Raw genomic sequence first — 23,151 nt, 5'->3', positions numbered from 1 at the left:
CAATATGACACTTGGTTTAGGTGCACAACAACAAATCATATTAGCCTTGAACAACACATAAAATTTCAGCGCCTTTAAAAATACAAGCCAACACAGTTTGAATCCCATTAACGTTTATTTCGTCTCATGTAAATTTTTCTGGTCTTAGTTGGTTTAGTCTTCCGGTCTAAAACCCATCTAAATCCAGCCAACAGACCATCTAAAGTCATCAAAACAGCTTAGACTGGTTTTAAACATACACTATATTGCCAAAAGTATTCACTCATCTGCCTTGACTTGCATATGAACTTCAGTGACATCCCATTCCTAATCCATAGGGTTCAATATGACGTCGGTCCACCCTTTGCAGCTATAACAGCTTCAACTCTTCTGGGAAGGCTGTCCACAAGGTTTAGGAGTGTGTTTAAGGGAATTTTTTTACCATTCTTCCAGAAGTGCATTTGTGAGATCACACACTGATGTTGGACGAGAAGGCCTGGCTCTCAGTCTCCGCTCTAATTCATCCCAAGGGTGTTCTATCGGGTTGAGGTCAGGACTCTGTGCAGGCCAGTCAAATTCATCCATGTCTTTATGGACCTTGCTTTGTGAACTGGTGCACAGTCATGTTGGAAGAGGAAGGGGCCAGCTCCAAACTGAAAGTTGGGAGCATGGAATTGTCCAAAATGTCTTGGTTTGCTTAAGCATTCAGAGTTCCTTTCACTGGAACTAAGGGGCCAAGCCCAGCTCCTGAAAAACAACCCCACACCAAAATTTCCCCTCCACCAAACTTTACACTTGGCATAATGCAGTCAGACAAGTACCGTTCTCCTGGCAACTGCCAAACCCAGGCTCGTCTATCAGATTGGCAGATGGAGAAGCGCGAATCGTCACTCCAGAGAATGCATCTCCACTGCTCTAGAGTCCAGTGGCGGCGTGCTTTACACCATTGCATCCGACGCTTTGCATTGCACTTGGTGATGTATGGCTTGGATGCAGCTGCTCGGCCATGGAAACCCATTCCATGAAGCTCTCTGCGCACTGTTCTTGAGCTAATCTGAAGGCCACATGAAGTTTGGAGGTCTGTAGCGATTGACTCTGCAGAAAGTTTGCAACCTCTTTGCACTATGCGCCTCAGCATCCGCTGACCCCGCTCCGTCAGTTTACGTGGAGTTGCTGTCGTTCCCGAACGCTTCCATGTTCTTATAATACAGCTGACAGTTGACTGTGGAATATTTAGGAGCAAGGAAATTTCAGGACTGGACTTGTTGCACAGGTGGCATCCTATCACAGTTCCACACTGGAATTCACTGAGCTCCTGAGAGCGACCCATTCTTTCACAAATGTTTGTAAAAACAGTCTGCATGCCTAGGTGCTTGATTTTATACACCTGTGGCCATGGAAGTGATTGGATCACCTGATTCCGATTATTTGGATGGGTGAGCGAATACTTTTGGCAATATAGTGTATTTAAGCCAGTGTTTTTCAACCACTGTGCCGCGGTACACTAGTGTGCCGTGAGAGATCGTCAGGTGTGCCGTGGGAAATTATTCAATTTCACCTAATTGGTCTAAAACATTTTTTGAAAACTAATAAGTTATTGTCTGCGAATAATATGCCATTGTCGAGTGTCTGCGCTGTCTAGTGACACCGGCAGAGTAATCATGTCATACTCTTCCATATCAGTAGGTGGCAGCAGATAGGTAATTGCCTTGTATTTCGAGACGAGAATTAGTGATGCCTGGATGTGACAGGTAGCAGTGACAGTGGCATTGTGGCTAGTGAGAATACGATACAAAATCTGCGTCTGCGGGCGTCTGGGCAATTAAACTGAGCTCGAACACACCGAACTGACGACACCCGACTACAAACTAGAAGGTGCTTTCTGTGCATGCGTGAGGAGATACACCGTTGGGTACCTGCAGATGGAAGTATTGTATATAGAACAGTGATGCGCAGGTTGATTCAAAATAAGCGGGTGCCTGCGGTCACCCGCGGTTACCCACGGTTACGAGTCATCCAAAAATATTTTTTATGATATTCGGGTCGCGGTCGGTTGGGTCATTGAAATAAAGATACAAATTAAACCTTTGTAATTTATATAGTACTAGAAACAATTTTCTATGAAATACATAGACCTACGCTTTATTTGCTGAATAATATTTACCTTTTGAATGTTAAGCGTTATTAACTGTTGAATAAATGCTGACGTGGGACAAAATGCCCGATTTCCAACACGTTGAACTGAGCAATGCATTGTACCATTTTAATAGGCTACTTTTAAACGCATATAGCTCTGTCAGTTTTATGTATTTTCTGAGAGAGGGTGGAATTTTTGTTGGGAAAGTCGGGAGACAGACGCACACTTCGATTAGACTGGATAAACACATGCAGCATCTTAATTGTTAAGAAAATGGTTTTCCTAATAAATGTCTAGAATATTTTGATTATGTCCAATGCTTCTCTTTCTTTTTGGAATTATTAGACACATTTCACTATATCTTTTCAAACGCCTAGGTCTGTTTAGTTACTTTAATTATAAAATGTCTAGCACTATTTGTAAACGTTTATTCAAGCAATAATATATAAATTATCTCATGTATATGCTTGTTTAAAACCAGGGATTTAAAAACGAATTCCAAGTAAAAATGATATTTTTTCTTTACATTTCCAGAGATCGAAACGAACAAAATTAAACATTACTTAATAAATTCAAGTCACTACAATTTCCTTATTCATTTGATACAACTATTATAGCTAAACAATTAATATATGTATAAAATAATATTATTTTGTCATATTCGTGATTCCTGAATTTATATATGAAAACTTTGTTATGTTTGTATAAGAAAATTGGAGAGAGAGCTGTTGAGGAAGAGCTTTGTGTGTGTCTTTCTTCAATTCCTGCCAGGATATCAGCTCTGTGTTCATCCAAACAGGCCCAGGTTGTGTTTATTTGATTCCTGTTCAAGACACTTCGATAAGAATGGCTGTATATTGTTAATATAGGCTACAGAGTTTCCTTTTTTTTACAGTTTCGATTGTTGGTGTGCCTTGTGATTTTTTTTCAATTAAAAATGTACCTTGGCTCAAAAAAGGTTGAAAAACACTGATTTAAGCTACATCTAAATGTCATTCCAGAATTTGTATTTACACCATTTATTTCTTCTCATGTAATTTGTTTCTGGTCTTAGGTGGTTTAGTCTCCCAGTCTTAAACCACTTTAAACCAGCCAACAGACCATCTAAAGTCATTAAAACAGCTTAGGCTGGTTTTAAATGACAATAGAAGCATTTCCGATGGTATGATACTTGGTTTATTAGTACAACAACAATGCAGAAAATTTCAGTGCCTTCAAAAATACAAGGCAGCACAGACCAACTCCTGTTCCAGAAGCTTCAATGTTTCTGGTCTTAGATGGTTTAGTCTACTGGTCTAAAACCCCTCTAAAACCAGCCAAAAGAACATCTAAAGTCATCATAAATGTATTTCAGCTACATCTGAATAAAATAGAAGCGTTTCAGACAATAATAATAATAAAATAATAAAAATCTAAATAAACCGGAATCGTTTTTGATAGTATGACAGTTTGTTAGGTTCACAACAACAACTCATTTTGGCCTTGAACAACACAAAAAAAAATTACCGCCTTCAAAAATGCAAGGCAACACAGACCAACTCCTGTTCCAAAAGTTTCATTTGGACCATTTATTTCTTCTCTTGTCATTTTTTTTCATCCAAATCATGAAAGTTGCATTGCTCCAGTCCCGCAGAGAGTAGCGCTACCGATCGCTGGTGACATCAAGGTGTCTTGCGCCTTTGTGTGCACCTTTTGAAGTTCACTCAACTTGAGGGAATAAAGAAATCAACACAGCACAATAAAACACTATCCAGGTTTTGGAAATCTAGGTGAGGTGTCTGCGATTTCAGAGGTGAAGTGGAGGGCTTTGAAAGCAGGAAACGGTGAGAGGAAGTTAGCAGAAAACCAAAGGAATAAAAGCAAGCTTTCATTCTGTCTATCAGTGGAGAAAGAAAGACAGTGCAGTTAAATTTAGAGCGAGTTTCAGACTGCAGAAGGCCTCGCTTTATGCTGCCAGTTGTGGCAACCGAACATCTGATTGTATTTGTCTGTGGCACAGCGCTCACAGAGTGCGTCTGATTATTAAAAGCTCTTCTCGAACGAGCTCTCATATTGTGTGTGAAATGAATAAAACCATGGTCTCAAAACACTTTTTCATTAGCATTTAAAAGACTGGCAGCATATGGGCACAAGCGACTATTTATTTGCATCAGAATGAAATGTTATAGATCACCACACAGAGTGAACAGACACAAAAATATGGACAATAACAGAGCCGCAGTTTTGTTTTGTGATGTCAAGGTCAATAGTTGTTTTTGTTTTTGCTTCTGAAAAACAAAATTAAATAAATGCTGCTTAATTATTAATTATCCATACAGCAATTATCATAGTAAATGAACAAGAAGTATAGAGACGTTGTTAACACTTTACAATAGGTGTCATTTGTTAACATTAGTGAATGCAATATGAACATGAACAATACATTTATTACACTATTTATTCATCTTTGTTAATGTTAGTTAATAAAAATAGTAACTCATTGTTTGTTCACATTAGTTCACAGTGCATTACCTTATGTTAACAAACAAATGATTTTAATACTGCATAAGAAAATGCTGAAATTAACATTAACTAAGATAATAAATGCTGTAGAAGTATTGTTTATTCCTAGTTCATGTTAATAATTATAGTTAACTAATGTTAAGTAATGAATCATATTGTAAAGTGTTACCAAGATATTATAAGAAGGAACCAGTAGAAAAACTAATTGCAAAGTTCCAGAAGTTAAGTCTTGCCTTGCAGATTAAAAAAAGCCAATTGTTTCTCAAAAGTGCATTAGCTGGACCTGCCAGAAAATACCGCTTTTTAGTGTTTTTTAGTGTCTTGCGTTGAAGAAATAATGTATAGCAAACCCCTAATTTGGTAAAATGGTATTCACACACACATAAAATGTAATTTATGTGTACGTGAAATACGTACCAATAAGTACATATCACTGCAGTTTCCAGCAGAAATGATCACTAGAGGCTGTAAAACTGCAAGCACTTGTAATTATTTTCATACATAGTTATGATTACAGCTATGTTTTTCTTTCTGGCCGTAACAAGCTTGCTCGGTAGCTCAGCCGGCACAGAATTGGACTTAGGATGCGGAATCCTTGGGTACGAATTCCATCAAAAACATGATGAAGCAATGAAAGAGCTGAAAGATGAGAGATCAGAAAACAAGCTAAAACGGCATGCTTCCGAATGCGTTTTTACATCGCTTTTGCTCATACTATCAGGTAAGTTTAGACATTTCAAGTTAACTGAGGTGACGTACAAAACGTCCCATAAAACTAACCTGTTCTGGGGGAAAAGCGAACACTCTTTTAGCGCCACTCAGTGGACATGTCCCATCGAATATGTCACGAAACATACATGGCAATACGTGTTTCACATCTTGTAAAAAAGTTCCCATAGGTACGCTTTTGTCATGAGATCAGGTTGCCAATAAAACAGCAAGCATGAGAAAAAACGCATTTGCTAAAGCAACTATGTAATTTTAGCTTTCTTCTAGTCATCAAGCTCACTTATCGTGACTTGTGTTTTACAGGATTTGTACTTGAGAACTCCAGATCGCAAGTGCACTACTGTACCAGGTGCGCTACCAAGCAAGTTTACTCTGTCAAAAAGGCCATATATGTGACCCTGGACCACAAAACCAGTCATAAGGGCCATTTTTTCTTTTTAATTGAGATTTATACATCAGCTGAAAGTTGAATAAATAAAAGCTCCATTGATGTATGGTTTGTTGTGATAGGGCGATATCAAAAAATTTAAATATTGAGAAAACTGGCTTTAAAGTTGTCCAAATGAAGTTCTTAGCAATGCATATTACTAATCAAAAATTAAGTTTTGATATATTTATATGGTGAAATATGTACCAATAAGTACATATCACTGCAGTTTCAAACAGAAATGAACACTAGAGGTGGTAAAACAGCAAGCACTTTCGTACAACATAGTTTTCATACACAGTTATGATCACAGCTCCATATGTTTCTCTCAGCCGGCACCGAATTAGACTTAGGATGTGGAATCCTTGGGTACGAATCCTGTGAAAAACAGATGATGACGACTGATGATGAAATAGCTAAAAGATGAGAGATCGAAAAACAAGCTAAAACGGCATGCTTGCAATTGCGTTTTTAAGTCACATTCGCTTTTGTTCATACTATCTGGTAGGTTTAGGTACGTTATTTAAAAATGTACGTCACAGAGCATTAGAGTTATAGCACCACTCAACTGACATTTCAAGTCAGAGCTGCGATGACACCTACAAAACCATCACATAACACATTCCATATGTACGTTCATCTGTTCCGGGCAAAAACAAACACTCTTTTAGCAGCACTCAGTGGACATTTTATATCAAATATGTCATGAAACGTACATGGCGGTACATATTTTGCATCTTGTGAAAAAGTTACCACAGGTACGTTTTCGTCATGAGATCAGGATTAGCGTTATAGCACCACTCAATGGACATTTCAAGTCAGAAATGAGGTGACACATACAAAACCAATGTCACATAAAACATACATATAGTATGTTTATCTGTTCCAGGCAAAGAAAAAACGAACACTCTTCTAGCGTCACTCAGTGGACATTTCACATCAAATATGTCACGAAACATACATAGCGGTATGTGTTTCGCGTCTTGTGAAAAAGTTCCCAAAGGTACGCTTTTGTCATGAGAACAGGTTGCCAATAACACAGCAAATACATTTGATAAGTCAACTATGCCATTTTAGCTTGCTTAGTCATCAGGCTCATTTATTGTGACTCTTTTTTACAGAATTTGTACTTGAGCGCTCCACATCGCTAGTGCAATGCTGTACCAAGTGCACCAGCAAGCAAGTTTACTCTGTCAAAAAGGGTATATATGTGACCATGGACCAAAAAACATAAGTGTCATAAGTGTCAATTTTTTTAAATCTGAGATTTATACATTATGAAAGCTGAATAAATAAGCTTTCCGTTGATGTGTGGTTTGTTGTGATAGGGTAATATGGAGAAAATCGGCTTTAAAGTTGTCCAAATGAAGTTCTTAGCAATGCATATTACTAATCAAAAAATAAGTTTTGATATATTTATGGTAGGAAATGTGCAAAGTATCTTCATAGAACATGATCTTTACTTAATATTCTAATGATTTATGTCATAAAAGAAAAATTTATCATTTTGACCCATTCAATGTATTTTTGGCTATTGCTACAAATATACCCATGCTACTTAAGACTAGTTTTGTGGTCTAGTGTCACATATGTGGAGCTGGTTATGTGATGCAAATGTCAAAATGTTAAATTATTAAATGTCAAAATAATAGTTTACAAATCATGCACTATGGCAAGAGTGTTTTGAGGTCATAAGTATTGTGCGAGGAAGTGGGTGTAAATAAGTTGGAATGCTATGAAAGGTTCTGATTAGTTCTATTTCTATCCACATTAGAAAAAACTAGAGGTGATATGATGAACACCTGTGTTTTGTACATATTTAAAATGTTACAAATCTTTAAATGGATCTAACAGAAAGTGAAGAAGCATGCCAGTTTAGCCCATGTCTTGAAGAACATATAGATAAGAGTGTAATCAAAGATGGGCAATCCTTGATTTGAAATATCTCTGGCCCTGTTTTTCTTTTTTTCATTTCTTCCCCCTAACCAAACTGACTCATTAACTTCAAAGCCACTGATAGAGCTTTTAATTAAGAGGAATGTAACATTGAGGCACAGATAAGCCTCCCCGTATTCTCCTCCTCTCCATATCTCCTTAAACACACATCATTAGAAACTCACTGTAGGTTTACACTGCGGAGCACTAATCACATACAACCTGCGCTGCTAATAATACAGCCTCCACCTGACATCATGAAAGCTCAGATCATTAGAGAAGCTGCTACTGTGTATGATGTCACTTCCTGTGGGGCAAAACAAAAGAAGCATCCAAAAGAAGTGTAATATTTATGAATGTGGAAAAAGGCGATTCTTCGAAAAGCAAAGCATTAAGTGTTTCTTATACTCAGAGTTCATAATCAATTAAAACAGATCTAATATACAGTTTGTGTTGTCAACTTAGTCATCTCTAGATACATTTTTCAAAACATTTTTATCACTATTGTCCTGAAAAGAGAAAAGAGAAACAGAACCCTGCAGAATAACAAACACAGAAACAAAAAATGTAACACTTTACAATAATGTCCATTAGTTAACATGAACAAAGAATGAACAATATTTCTACAGCATTTATTAATCCTAGTTAATGTTAATTTCAGCATTTACTAATGCATTATTAAAATCACAAGTTGTTTGTTATGAACAAACAATGAATGACTGTATTTTTGTTAACTAACATTAACTAAGATTATTAAATAGTGTCATAAATGTATTGTCAATGGTCCGTTCATGTTGGTTAATACATTAATGTTAACCGATGACACCTTATTGTAAAGTATTACCAACTTAAAACATAAAATAAATAAATAAAATAAATGTAAGTTTTGGATATTAGCAGGGTCAGAAGGAATCTGTGGTCATGTTTTGCAAAAAAAAAAAAAAAAACTAATTATATAAGAAAAACAACAAACTAAATAAAAAATTAAACAAGAAATTACTTTTGCCTTACTATATCAACTTCAACAATAAGAGGGATCATACAACATGCATGTTATTTTTTATTTAGTACTGATCTGAATTAAATATTTCACATAAAAGAAGTCCATAAGAGAAAATAAAATAAAAATGGGGTGAAAACTTTTGGAGTTTGAAGATCAGGGTAAATTTAATATAATTTGTCTCCTGGGAAACATGTAAGTATCTTCTGTAGCTTCTGAAGGGCAGTAGTAAATGAAAACAATATGATATTTAGGCAAAGTAAGAAAAATTTACACATTTTCATTCTGTTCAAAAGTTTTCACCCCCGGGCTCTAAATGTTTAGTTTTTCCTTCTGGACCATCAGTGAGCATTTGAACCTTCTGTAATAGTTGCATATGAGTCCCTCAGTTGTCCTTAGTGTGAAAAAATGGATCTCAAAATCATACAGTCATCGTTGGAAAGGGTTCAAATACACAAAAATGCTGAAAAACCAAAGAATTTGCGGACTTTTCTGAAGAACAGCAGGCAGTTAACTGTTCAGGACAAACAAGGGACTATCAACTATCACTAAAAAAAAAAAAAAAAAACACAGCTGTGGATCATTCAGGTAACAACACAGTATTAACAATCAAGTGTACTTTTGAACAGGGTCATTTTTATAAATTCAACTTTTATTTTCTTGTGTGGACTATATGTAAACATCTTTTATGTGAAATATCTTATTCAGGGCAATACTAAATAAAAAATAACATGCATTTTGTATGATACCTTAATATTCTACAGATTGTGCAAGGTGTATGTCAACGTTTGACCTCAACTGTATCAGCATATTAGTAATTCAGTACAATATCTCACTGTACTTGCCCACTATCCTCAGTCCCACATAACTATCAACTTCACCGGCACAGTCTGGCAAACCCACCCTCCCACCGAACACCTCCACCCTTCTCCTCCCCCCTACCGCAGGGATCAGTGGCAGGCCGAGGGGAGCGGGGTCTCTCCCACAGAGAAGGCTGAATGTTGGCCAGATTAATTGCAGGTTGTGATTGAGCAGCGCTCTGGGAACACACACAAACACACACACACAGACAGCTTACAGGCAGCACACCCCGTATCATGCACATGTCTGTACACTCACGCACGCACGGCCACACATGCACACGTCGTAGATACCATCCTTCAGCATGCTCGCTCTCAGATGAGCATCTACACCCACCCGGAGGTGCTGCTCCTTTGTCTCCAGGTAGCCGAGACCTGGCAAGCGGCCCACTGCCTGCTCCTTTCATGTGGGCGAAGGGAATTATCTCCCTTTATGTGTGTGTATGTGTGTGTGTGTACGAGTGACTCATTCAGAGGTAGCTTCCATATCGGTGCTCTGGAAGCGAGCCAGCCACCTGTGTGCTTTGTGTGTGTGTGTGTCTGGTTCATCAGCTCCAGAAGCATCTGAAACAGCGGAGCAGAGTGAGGCCAGGAGCCTGCAGGGGACAGAAGATTAAGAGGAGCGCTTTCACACAACGTGTGGAAAAGTGGGGAATAACAACCTGCCTTTAATTACTTCTACTACGAATGTGTTTGTATGTGTGGTAGGGGTTTTCTGAGGAAGACAAGTGAACAAATGAAAGTCACAAACCTCAGAATCCTTGTATAAGCTTTTATCAAATGGTGGAATCTGCTTTCTAGCATATATCATCCTCTTGGCTGTTTATTAGTACTTATAAAGTATAAAGCACATATTAATGCCTTATTCTGCATGATTATATTCTAGGTCCCTTAAACTCACCCTCATTTTGTTTCAAACCTGTTAGAACTTCATTCATCTTCAGAACACAAATTAACATATATGTGACCCTGGACCACAAAACCAGTCATAAGGTTAAATTTGACAAAACTGAGATTTATACATCATATGAAAGCTCAATAAATAAGCTTTCTATTGATGTATGGTTTGTTAGGATAGGACAATATTTGACTGAGATACATCTATTTGAAATCAGAAATCTGAGGATGCAAAAAAATCAAAAAGACTGAGAAAATCACCTTTAAAGTTGTCCAAATTAGGTTCTCAACAATGCATATTACAAATCAAAAAATACATTTTGATATGTTTACAGTAGGAATTTTACAAAAAATCTTCATGGAACATGAACTTTACTTAATTTCTTAATGATTTTTGGCATAAAAGAAAAATCTAAAATTTTGACCCATGCAATGTATTTTTGGCTATTGCTACAAATATACCCCAGCGACTTAAGACTGGTTTTGTGGTCCAGGGTCACATATTTGATGAAATCCAAGAGCTTTCTGACCCTGCATAGACAGCAACTCAACTACCACATTCAAGACCCGAAGAGGTAGTAAAGACATTGTTAAAATAGTCCATGTGACATCAGTGGTTCAACCGTAATGTTATGAAACTACAAGAATACTTTTTGTGCACAGAGACAATAATTATGATGACTTTATTCAACAATTCCTTCTCTTCTGTGTCAGTCTTTGATGCATATTGCAGAAGGTTCAAACGCTCACTGTTGCTTCAGAAGGAAAAACAAAGCATTTAGAGCCGGAGGGTGGAAACTTTTTGACAGAATGAAAATCTGTACATTTTTCTTACTTTGCCTAAATATCATATTGTTTTCACAAGAGTACCTTGCCGCAAACATGGACTATTTTAATGATGTCCTTACTACCGTTCTGGACCTTGAACATGGTAGTTGTGTTGCTGTCTATGCAGGGTCAGAAAAATCAGATTTCATTAAAAATCTCTTAATTTGTGATCTGAAGATGAACAAAGGTCTTAGAGGTTTGGAATGACATAAGGGTGAGTTATTAATATTAAAAAAAAATATTTTGGGGTGAACTACCCCTTTAACCCATACCTAAATGCAACAAATAGTTAACTATTAATTATAGGCAAATTAGGAGTTTGAGACAAAAATCATAGTTAATAGTTGTTTAATAGTGAGAGGTGTCAAAAAGTAATCTTTTTATTGGTCAAAGATGTGCAAGAAACACTTTTTAGTTATTTTTTGGTGAGTAGAAGTGATATTAAAAATCTTACTGTTCAAGTGTTTGAATAGAGGATGCAAAAAGCCTGCACTTTGACTGTAACTCTCAGCTGGGTTGTTTCGTCAGAGACAGGCTTAACCCAGCGATTGGGTAGAAAAAATAACCCAGCATTAAAAATGACCCAGCAGACAGAAAAAACTACTCAGCACCTAGGTAAAAAATATTATAAACAACCCAATAAAATGACTCAACAGGCAGAACCCAGCATTTGGGTTAAAAAAATAACCCAGTATTTTTTAGAGTGCAGAAAAACTTCCCAGCACCTGAGTAAAAGAATATATAAAAAAAATAAATAAATAAAAATAAAATGAGCCAACAGGCTGAACCCAGCATTTTTTAGAGTGCAGAAAAACTACCCAGCACCTGGTTAAAATATTAAAACAAGCCGATAAAATGACCCAACAGGCAAAACCCAGCATTTGGGTAAAAAAAAAAAACAGCATTTTTAGAGTGCTGAAAAACTACCCAGCACCAGGGTAAAAAAATATTACAAATAACCCAAATAAAATGACCCAACAAACTGACCCCAGCATTTGGTTAAAAAAAAAAATAACCCAGCATTTTTAGAGTGCAAAAAAAACTACCCAGCACCTGGGTAAAAAATATTAAAAACAACCCAATAAAGTGACCCAACAGGCTGAACCCAGCATTTTTAGAGTGCAGAAAAACTTCCCAGCACCTGGGTTAAAAATATTACAAATAACCCAATAAAATGACCCAACAGAGCATACAGACATAATTGGGGTGTATGTGGCAAGTGTATTATACTGAGATTTTTTTCTTTTTTTTCTTTTCTTTTTGGCTATGCTTTTCACAGGTTTACCAGAAACCATAAAGAGGCAATGGTTTCTTGTAAACCTGTAAAAAGCTCAGCCAAAAAAAGAAAAAAAAAGAAAAATCTCAGTATAATGTGCTTGCCACATCTACCTCAAATAAAGGTCTACACCTGTGAGCTCCACCATTCTTCCATCAGCGCCACAGGTATGTGTGGTCTGAGGTAAAATAAGGCAAGTCAAGGGCCACAGGTGGCCCCTATAGCGCAAACAAACGCCTCCGGGTTGTTGATGTCTTGTTTGGGGGAAACGCCCCCATTCTCCCCGGGTGCACCTGCATTATGTGAGGTACATCCACCGCAAACATGTCCGTGTGTCTTCGTGTCCATATTAAAGTGTGTGTGAGTGTGTGCGTCTGGCCGCACAGGTGTACTTCTCAAGTGCTCTCAGAGGAGAAAAAGCTCTTATCGGATACACCATCTTGCTTTATTGCATATGGCCTCTAAATTTTTGCAATCATAAAAGTAGATGAATGTAATGGTACATAATGAAATCTAGCAAGTGACTGGCCTCAATGAAATTTGGCATCATTGCAGAAAGATCAAAGAGAAATGCTTCATTGATTGCTGCCTAGTCACTATCCTCCTCGGAGATAGAAATCTATCTAAAGAAAGTCTATGTGCTTTGATGTGAGGGTGTCTGGGTCTTACATCAGAGCCAAGGTCGACAACCTTGAAAGGCAAGCCTATTAAGAGAAAAGTAACAAACACGTCTCCCCGCTTTTACGGCAACGGGAGCGAGGGCAAATTTCCTCTGACAAATAAACTTTCACTGTAAACCCCATCATAATTGCTGTGATGCAATTAAAATGCTGCACACATATTTGCTTGGCTCAAAACAATTCGTCCGCACATATACATCTTGGCATATCAGTTCACATCAAGATCAATGTTCGCACACTCGTGTGTATGCGCTTGTGTTTGTGATGGAGAGAAAGGCTTGTTCGCACATCAAAGCGGCGGCGAAGCCTGGTCTTGCCGTCGGATAAGGCCGGTAAACTACTCTCCGCTATTAAAGATCCCGGTCTAACGCCGTGCTATTTATCTTCATGGGTTTTAAGCTTCGCTCTAGACCTTCTCCTCTGAGTCACAGAGGAGCGGCTCTTTAAAAAAAACTCATTACCGCCAAATCTGAGCATGTCTCTTGAATCTGCCCTGGTTTGTTTGCCCGCAATGGATTTAGCGCTCTTAGAATAATTTGCTAGACTGGGATGGATGAAAACATATCATATTAGCTTTAGTTTTTTCACCCTGGTGTTAGTAGCTTTTTATGATACATTCTCAACGCAACAAAATTTTAAAAAGGATAAAAAAGGATAAGGAGATGTACATGCATTTTGCATGTATGGACAAAAGTAAACATTGTATTATTTATTTTGCACATACGGTTGAGATCAAAAGTTTCAGAATCTGTTTCAGTTGCAGAATCTGCAAAATGTTAATTATTTTACCAAAATAAAAGGTATCATACAAAATACATGTGGTTTTCCAGCATTTTTGTGTAGTTGAACTCTTTCCAACAATGACTGTATGACTTTAAGATCCATCTTTTCACACTGAGGACAACTGAGGGACTCATATACAAGGTTCAAACACTCACTGATGCTTCAGAAGGAGAAACAATACATTAAGAGCCAGGGGTGAAAACTTTTGAAAAGAAAGAAGATGTGTAATTTTTTCTTATTGTGCCTAAATATCTTTTTTATTATTATTTGGTACTGCTCTTCAGAAGCTACAAATGATACTTACATGTTTCCCAAAAGACAAAATAAGTTACATTTACGCTGATCTTTAAATTCAGTAAGTTTTTACCCCCCGACCCTTAATACATCGTTTTTTTCTTCTGAAGCATCAGTGAGTGTTTGAACCTTCTGTAATAGTTGCATATGAGTTCCTCAGTTGTCTTCAGTGCGAAAAGATGGATCTCAAAATCATACAGTCATTGTTGGAAAGGGTTCAAATACACAAAAATGCTGAAAAAACAAAAAAATTGTGGAATTTTTTTGAAGAACAGCAGGCAGTTTAACTGTTCATAACAAACAAGAGACTCATGAACAACTATCACTAAACAACAACAAAAAAACAGCTGTGGATCATTTAGGTAAGAACAGTATTAAGAATCAAGTGTATGTAAACTTTTGAACAGGGTCATTTTTATAAATTCAGCTATTATTTTCTCTTGTGGACTATGTCTTTTATGTGAAATATCTTATTCAGATCAGTACTAAATATAAAACAACATGCATTTTATATGATGCCTTCTATTTTGGTCAAATAATTTATATTTTGCAGATTCTGCAAGGTGTATGTAAACTTTTGACCTTAAAATTTCACACTCTTACCGAATAATGTTTTTTTTCTTACCAATTCCACTTCCTTTACATTTACACTAAAGATTCTTTTAGTAGGAATAAATATTTTGAAAAAATAAATAAATGCAGTTTTCACTCAAATTGCTAATAAATTTCAAAATTAATTTCAAAGAAGCAGCAAATATAACTTGAAATTTTTCAGTAAAAAGACTGAAATAGCATTTTCTTATAAAACATATTCCACATTTTTACAGTGTGTTTATAACATTATATATTTATTCTATAATTCATAATTAAAGTGTAATGTTTTTGTTTACTTTAATTATTTTTGACAATCTTTTTAAAAGCAGCATAAATTCAATCCATAATTGGTCACAAATACATCTTCAACAACAATGCCAAAAAATTTTACTACTACTGACAAAACCTATAATGTGCATCTTTAACTAACTAACGTCTACAACAAACAACAACAAAACGGCATTTGTTCAGGAACTGGACTAGCCTGGCTGGTTAATCCCAACCCTACACTATAAAAGATTATTTGAATACATTTTAAAACAAAATACTATTTCAGTCTTTCTACATCAAAACTTCAAATTGAACTCATTGTTTCTAATTGTGTATTAATTGTCAATTTGTTTTAACAAATTTTCCATCCCAGTACTGCTAGCAAATTTGAATAACATCTCATGAAATCTCCAAATGTAACAACATCTAAAGTTCTTCCATGCAGATGTGTTGCTATAAACAATTAGCGAGCTCTTTTTGAGCAGGGTCGGCACATAAAGCGGGTCTCAAAGGCGCTGGGGTTTCCCCTCCACCCTTCTGTGTCTGAACATGACTTCCTATGTCTGTGAATACTGTATTAATATATGGCTAAGAGCGCAAGCCGCATATCCTGTGTAGTTTCCATACAGATGGAAATCTTTTTTTATGACCTCACTGCTAGTTAAATGCTAGACACATGAATGAAATATGCCTTTGATAGAGATGGAGAATTGATTTACGACCTGACTTTTATCATCGCTCCCTCATAACCTGTTCACCCTCGAGCGCAGCTCTCGCTGCAGACGTCTCACAGGAGAGGAAACCACCTGCTTTGATTTACTGACAGCAGAAACAGGCCATCAAGTCAGATCTTCCCAAACATCTCAACACTCAGCCAAAATGAGTTAGGCTACTTGAGAGATACTTGACGCTAATATATATAGGATAAGATGGCGAATTGACTTCCCAGTGGACATTTTAAGTGATTCTGTAATCTTATAGCACCACGCTCTTAAAAATAACATTTTTATTAACGTCTATGGTTCCATGAAGAACCTTTGACACTCATGGAACCTTCATAGTGATAAAAGTTTTTTTTAGATTTTTCTTTGAGGACCAAAAATGGTTCTTCTATGGCATCGCTGTGAAATCCCCGCATTTTAAGAGTGTGGAGGAGAATGAAAAGGTTAACTGCTTTTGTACGGCTAATATTAAAACAACCTGATGCCGCCAAAGCTGGTGCAATCTGCAATGGAAATGAATGTATAGAAGGCCCTGTGGGCACTGCTATTGTTTCACGGCTATCTGCACTCCTACTCACTAGAGTGCGGGGGCATGCCGCACTGCACCATGGGATCTCTGATCACACAGCTGATAGACATCGCAGCACAGATTCCATTAGATTCCAAATTAAAACAGGCACTTCAAAGAGCACAGAAAGAAAAAATAGAGAACGAAGGCACTGCCACCAAGAAAAGATGGTTTTTGCAAAGTTACGGTGCAAAGGCCATTTCAGAGCACAAAATGCTTTAACTTTCTTTCTTGTTGTCATATTCGCCAATTATCAAAATTATATTAATTATAAATTATCTAAATTTAGCCATCCAGAAAATGCTGTTAAACAACAAACTCCAGTCTAGTTTAAAATGATTTTTTTGGTTTATATGATTAAAACTGGTTATTTATATAAAATATGTAAGATTATATATACACAGATTTCTGGAATGCTTCATTCTGAACATGGAATCATGGAATTCTAAATTTCACAAACATTCTAAACTGAAATTCAAACTTTTTCAAAAGTTCAAACCGTTTAAAAGTTTGGTGTTAAGATTTATTTTTTTTTTACTTGAAAGAAGACTCTAAAATATAAAAACTGCAATATTGTGGATTATTATTATGATTAAAAAGAACTGTTTTTTGAAGATTCTTGATGTTGGGGTCGTAAGTCTCTTATGCTTAGCATTTATTTGATTAGAAATTCAGTAAAAATTTAAAAAATTGTGAAATATTATTACAATTTAAAACATATGTTTTCTATTTAAATATATTTTAAAATATAATATATTCCTGTGATGCAAAGATGAAATTTCAGCATCATTACTCCAGTCTTTAGTGTTACATGATCCTTCAGAAATCATTCTAATATGCTGATTTGCTCCTCAAGAAACTTTTTATATTATTATCAATGTTGAAAACAGTTTTGCTGCTTAATATTTTTGTGGTTTTGTTAAACATTTGTAACATTATAAAAGCTTCTACTGCCATTTTGTAATCATTCAAAGCATCTTTGCTGAACATCTTTGCTAAATAATTTGTCAAAAAAGAAAGAAACTTACTGACCCCAGATCTAGTTTAAAAACTTAGATGTGACCCTGGACCACAAAAACACTCATAAGGCAATTTTATGTATTTATACATCATATAAATAAGCTTTCCATTGATGTATGGTTTGTTAGGATAGGACAATATTTGGCCAAGATACAGCTATTTGAAAATATGGAGTCTGAGGGTGCAAAACAATCAAAATATTGAGAAAATTGCCTTTAAATTGTCCAAATGAAGTTCTTAGCAATGTATATTACTAATCAAAAATTAAGTTTTGATATATTTGTGGTAGGAAATTTACAAAATACCATCTGACTGTAAATGATTATTCTCATACTCTACTCCCACTCCTACAAAACCAAAAAAGTGGAAAAAATTCTCAGGGCACTTGTTCTGATATGCTATTTCTCATTAGATTGCTATTTATTTATCTTTCGGTCAAGGTTGGAAAATTCATGATTGTATCCCTGGAGTTTGGCTGACCAGGTTATCAGGAAAAGATTAGCAAAACATTTCTCAAAACTAGAGGTAGAAAAGCGCTACGTGACCTTGTTGCGATCGTCTGGTGCGATTCCCTGGCCTCTTCTACAGTAAACCGCATTGAGCGAGGCTGTCGGAAAGGGTTTTCCGAGAGGATGCTGCTGTGGATGATGGGGCAGAGACCCTACAGCTAGCTGGCTGATTACATCGCTACATGAGTGTGGCTTCAAAGACTCCCCTGCCGCCCAGTTTGACCAGATAAGGGCACTCAGGCCACGGTTCAGCTCTTGGACAGGAACACACAGAGGGGTCAATGATAGGACCATGAGGGCCCTTATGCACAGGAAGACATCAGGGACGACACTAAGGAAAACAGATTCGCTCGCCCATGTTTGAGCATTCTGGGTTGCAGGGTCTTTTTCTACTGATTTGAAGCACAGCTGCTGTCATGTGGTATACTGCTATTGCATTTTTTTCTGAAAAATATACTTTTTCTAGACTAAATGATTTTTTTTCTTTAAAATATTTGTGCTGATCATAAAGCTGACTTTTTGTCATTTTCTTTTTTTTTATGTCAATAATTTTGTTTTGCATTCTAATACTTAATAATTTACTGAATTAAAATGTGCATCGATAACTTTAGCCTACAAGGTTTTACAGACATTTGCAGTAGGCCCTTAACATTTAAGCAGTTCATAAAAATATCAAGAAATATTAAATTAAATTATTAAAAATTAAATTAAGATAGATAGATAGATAGATGGACGGACGGACGGACAGACGGATGGATAGATAGACAGACAGAAAGACATGTGGATAAATAGACAGAAAGACAGATAAAAAGACAGATGGATGGATAGATAGACAGACGAATGGATAGACAGGCAGACAGACGGATAGATAGGTAGACAGACGGATGGATAGACAGATGGATGGATGGATAGACATACAGAAAGACAAATGGATGGATAGACAGATGGATAGATATACAAACAGATGGACAGACAGACAAATGGATAGATAGATAGATAGATAGATAGATAGATAGATAGATAGATAGATAGATAGATAGATAGATAGATAGATAGATAGATAGATAGATAGATAGATAGATAGATAGACAGATGAATGGATAGACAGACAGATGGATAGACAGACAGGCAGATGGATTGATAGGTAGAACGATGGATGGATAGACAGACAGAAAGTCAGACGGAAGGATAGATAGATGATTGATAGACAGATGGATAGATAGACAGAAAGGCAGACAGACAGATAGATAAAAAGATAGACGGATGGTTAGACAGAACGACGGATAGATAGACGGACGAATAGACAGACAGACAGATAGATAGATAGATAGACAGATGGATGGACAGACAGATAGATGGATGGATAGACAGACAGACATACGGACAGACAGACAGACATAGATAGATAGATAGATAGATAGATAGATAGATAGATAGATAGATAGATAGATAGATAGATAGATAGATAGATAGATAGATAGATAGATAGACAGACAGAAAGACGTGGATAAATAGACAGAAAGACAGATAAAAAGATAGATGGATGGATAGACAGATATATAAATAGATAGACAGACAGATGGATGGATAGACAGACAGACAGATAAAAAGATAGACGGATGGTTGGACAGACGGATAGATAGACAGATAAAAAGATAGACGGATGGATAGACAGACAGATAAAAAGATAGACGGATGGATAGACAGACATGGATAGACAGATAGACGGATGGATAGACAGATAGACAGACATACGGACAGATGGATGGATAGATAGAGACGGATGGATAGATGGATAGACAGATAGACGGATGGATAGACAGATAGACAGACATACGGACAGATGGATGGATGGATGGATAGAGACGGATGGATAGATAGACAGACAGAAAGACATGTGGATAAATAGACAGAAAGACAGATAAAAAGATAGACGGATGGATAGACAGACGGATAGATAAATAGATAGACAGGCAGATGGACAGACAGACAGATAGACAGACAGACAGACAGACAAAAAGATAGACGTATGGTTGGACAGACAGATGGATAGATAAAAAGATAGACGGATGGATAGACAGACAGATGGATAGACAGATAGACGATGGATAGACAGACATACGGACAGATGGATGGATGGATAGATAGAGACGGATGGATAGATAGACAGACAGAAAGACATGTGGATAAACAGACAGAAAGACAGATAAAAAGATAGACGGATGGATAGACAGACGGATAGATAAATAGATAGACAGACAGACAGATGATAGACAGACAGACAGATAAAAAGATAGACAGATGGTTGGACAGACAGATGGATAGATAGATAAAAAGATAGATGGATGGATAGACAGACAGATGGATAGACGGATGGATAGACATACGGACAGATGGACAGATAGACAGATAGATAGATAGATAGATAGATAGATAGATAGATAGATAGATAGATAGATAGATAGATAGATAGATAGATAGATAGATAGATAGATAGATAGATAGATAGATAGATAGATATTCTAATGTCTTTCGTCTATTAACAAGCAGACAGGGATTCATAGAGGCTTAGTAATCCAATGCTGTCATTCCACGGGTGTGAATCACAGTGCTCATGCTAAAGTTGCGCTGCGTCTAAATAACCCCTGCACTTCTGCTTCAGGCTGAGTGTCAGCACCTGGTAGAGCTCATATATCACAGACCGCAGCCGAACGGTCGCAACCCTCTGGGCCTGGAGTATGGAGATCATCCCTCCTACGCTGGCTGGAGCAAGGCTTCAATCACAGCCTATCTATCCAAGAGATAAGAACTCCAATACAAGCCCGAGGGAGGTGGGCTTCTCATCCTGCTTGGAAAGCTTTTGGCAGGTAGAGTCTAAGTGCAAATGGTAAGATGATTTTCTGTGCAAACAAGCCTAAATTCACCTAATGACAAAGACGTGAGGCGCCCACTACAAGGAAGAACAGACAGATTATACTCAAGAAAATGACATAGAGTAAGGCTGCAACAATGTCTGACATATGACCCTACAAATTGACCATATACACCAACTTTTAGTCAAGATGAGGAAAAACGTGGCACGCAAAAAGAAAATTAGTTGTCATAACACATTTTTATACTGTTTTGCCTTTTAAATTAGACTTTTTTTTTAAGAAAGTCTCCTATGCTCACCAAGCCTGCATTTATTTGATCAAAAATGTAGTAAAAACAGTAATATTGTGAAAAAATATTTAAATTCTAAATTACTGTTTTTTATTTGAATCGATATTAAAATGTAATATATTCCTGTGATGCAAAGCTGAATTTTCAGCATGATTACATCAGTCTTCAGTGTCACATGATGCTTCAGAATTCATTCTAATATGCTGATTCGCTGCTCAAGAAACATTTATGTAATAAATATGCATTTATACAATAAGAGATGAAGTACTTCCAATTCATAATGTGCCATATGGTTATTTAATAGTATGAAAGTTGCTATTCAAATAAAGTTAAATAGTGTTATTATAATATAACTGTCTTCAGGAGGTTGTTCTTGCTCAGAATATGAACCTTTGTTACACATACTCAAAAAAAAAGCTCACCCAGCAACACAAACCCATACAAACACCTTCCCCAAGAACAAACGTATCCGTCCTTGCATTTCGCTTGTATCGTTTTGTTATTGCCTCATTACGCTGCATTCAAAGAAAACAATAACATCTGATGAATGTAGAAATTACGACTTGGCTAGATACACATGCTACTTAATGGGAGGTGAAGGACTGTGAGTGATTTATAGATGCCCTTAGGATCTAACGTTTAATGATTAATGTTCAGTGTCTTTTGCGACTTATCTTCCCGTTTAAATATGACTCAGACTTTGAGAGAGAAGTCCTCAGATCTTGACTTTGCAGGCACCGACCAGAGGCCCGCTCAGCTGCCAGCAATCCTGTTTTGTTTGGAAGAAGTCGCCCTTACATTAATATAATGGGAAACAAATTGCCTGAGCATGTCCCCCCTCCAACCACGGGATTCCCTAATCCAAATCCACCAACGTGGAGAGAACCAGGGGAAAAGTGAATCACATGGTGAGCAATGCAGAACCCTGAATAAAGATTTAAAAAATAAGAAATCATCAAGCAATACATGTAATATTCTTCATGCAGGCTACACACCCCAAACAAGCTGGGAACTGTGTATCTGAAGTTATTTATCACTCTTTCATTCAACAGTAAATAAAGACAGTGACCAACTTCACGCTGGTCCTCTTGGCAGCATAAAAAACAAAACTGTTATTCAAATTTTGAATAAATTACTCTCAGAAATTGAGCAATGACAATACTAAACCACTTCCATTCCATTATAATAAACAAAGCAGCCTACACTGCACAATAAATCTCTTATTTACATGGTGCCTACGCCTTGTTCTAGTTTTGCAGCACCACTTTCTTCCAGTATACGTTGGGTGTTACGATGTCTGCATTGCAAATGATTGGCGCCATGTCTATCAAATCTACAATAATTCGAAATTACAGCTAGTTCTTTTTAATTTGGTTCCAAGTATATTAGAAGATGTTTCTTAAAGGGACAGTTTACCCAAAATTCTGTCATTATTTACTCAACCTCAAAGCTGTATGACTTTCTAATTTCTTACAAATTACTATATTTTTTTTTGCATAAAATGTACCCAAAATAGGTTATGCTGAGACTTACTGAAGCTGAATAAATACGCTTTCCACTGATGTATAATTTGTTAGGATAGGATCATATTTAAAATGATTGAGAAAATCGCCTTTAAAGTTGTCCAAATGAAGTTATTAGCAATGCATATTACTAATACAAAAAATTAAGTTTTGATTTATTTATGGTAGGAAATTTACAAAATATCTTTATGCAACATGATCTATACTTAATATCATAATGACTTTTGGCATAAAAGAAAAATCAATAATTTTGACCTATACAATGTATTTTTGGCTATTGCTACAAATATACCATGCTATTTAAGACCGGATTTGTGGTCCAGGGTCACATATGTTCAATAAATGAACATTTATTATTGTTGAATAAATAATAAACATTTTTTAAAATTGCTTATCGATAAAAATTCACCTTTTGATTATCGCTGATGCCTCTATGAGTCTGATTTTTAATTTACA

The sequence above is a fragment of the Garra rufa genome, chromosome 6 (assembly GCF_049309525.1).
Source record: "Garra rufa chromosome 6, GarRuf1.0, whole genome shotgun sequence".
Lineage (NCBI taxonomy): Eukaryota > Metazoa > Chordata > Actinopteri > Cypriniformes > Cyprinidae > Garra > Garra rufa.
This window is presented reverse-complemented; position numbering follows the sequence as displayed.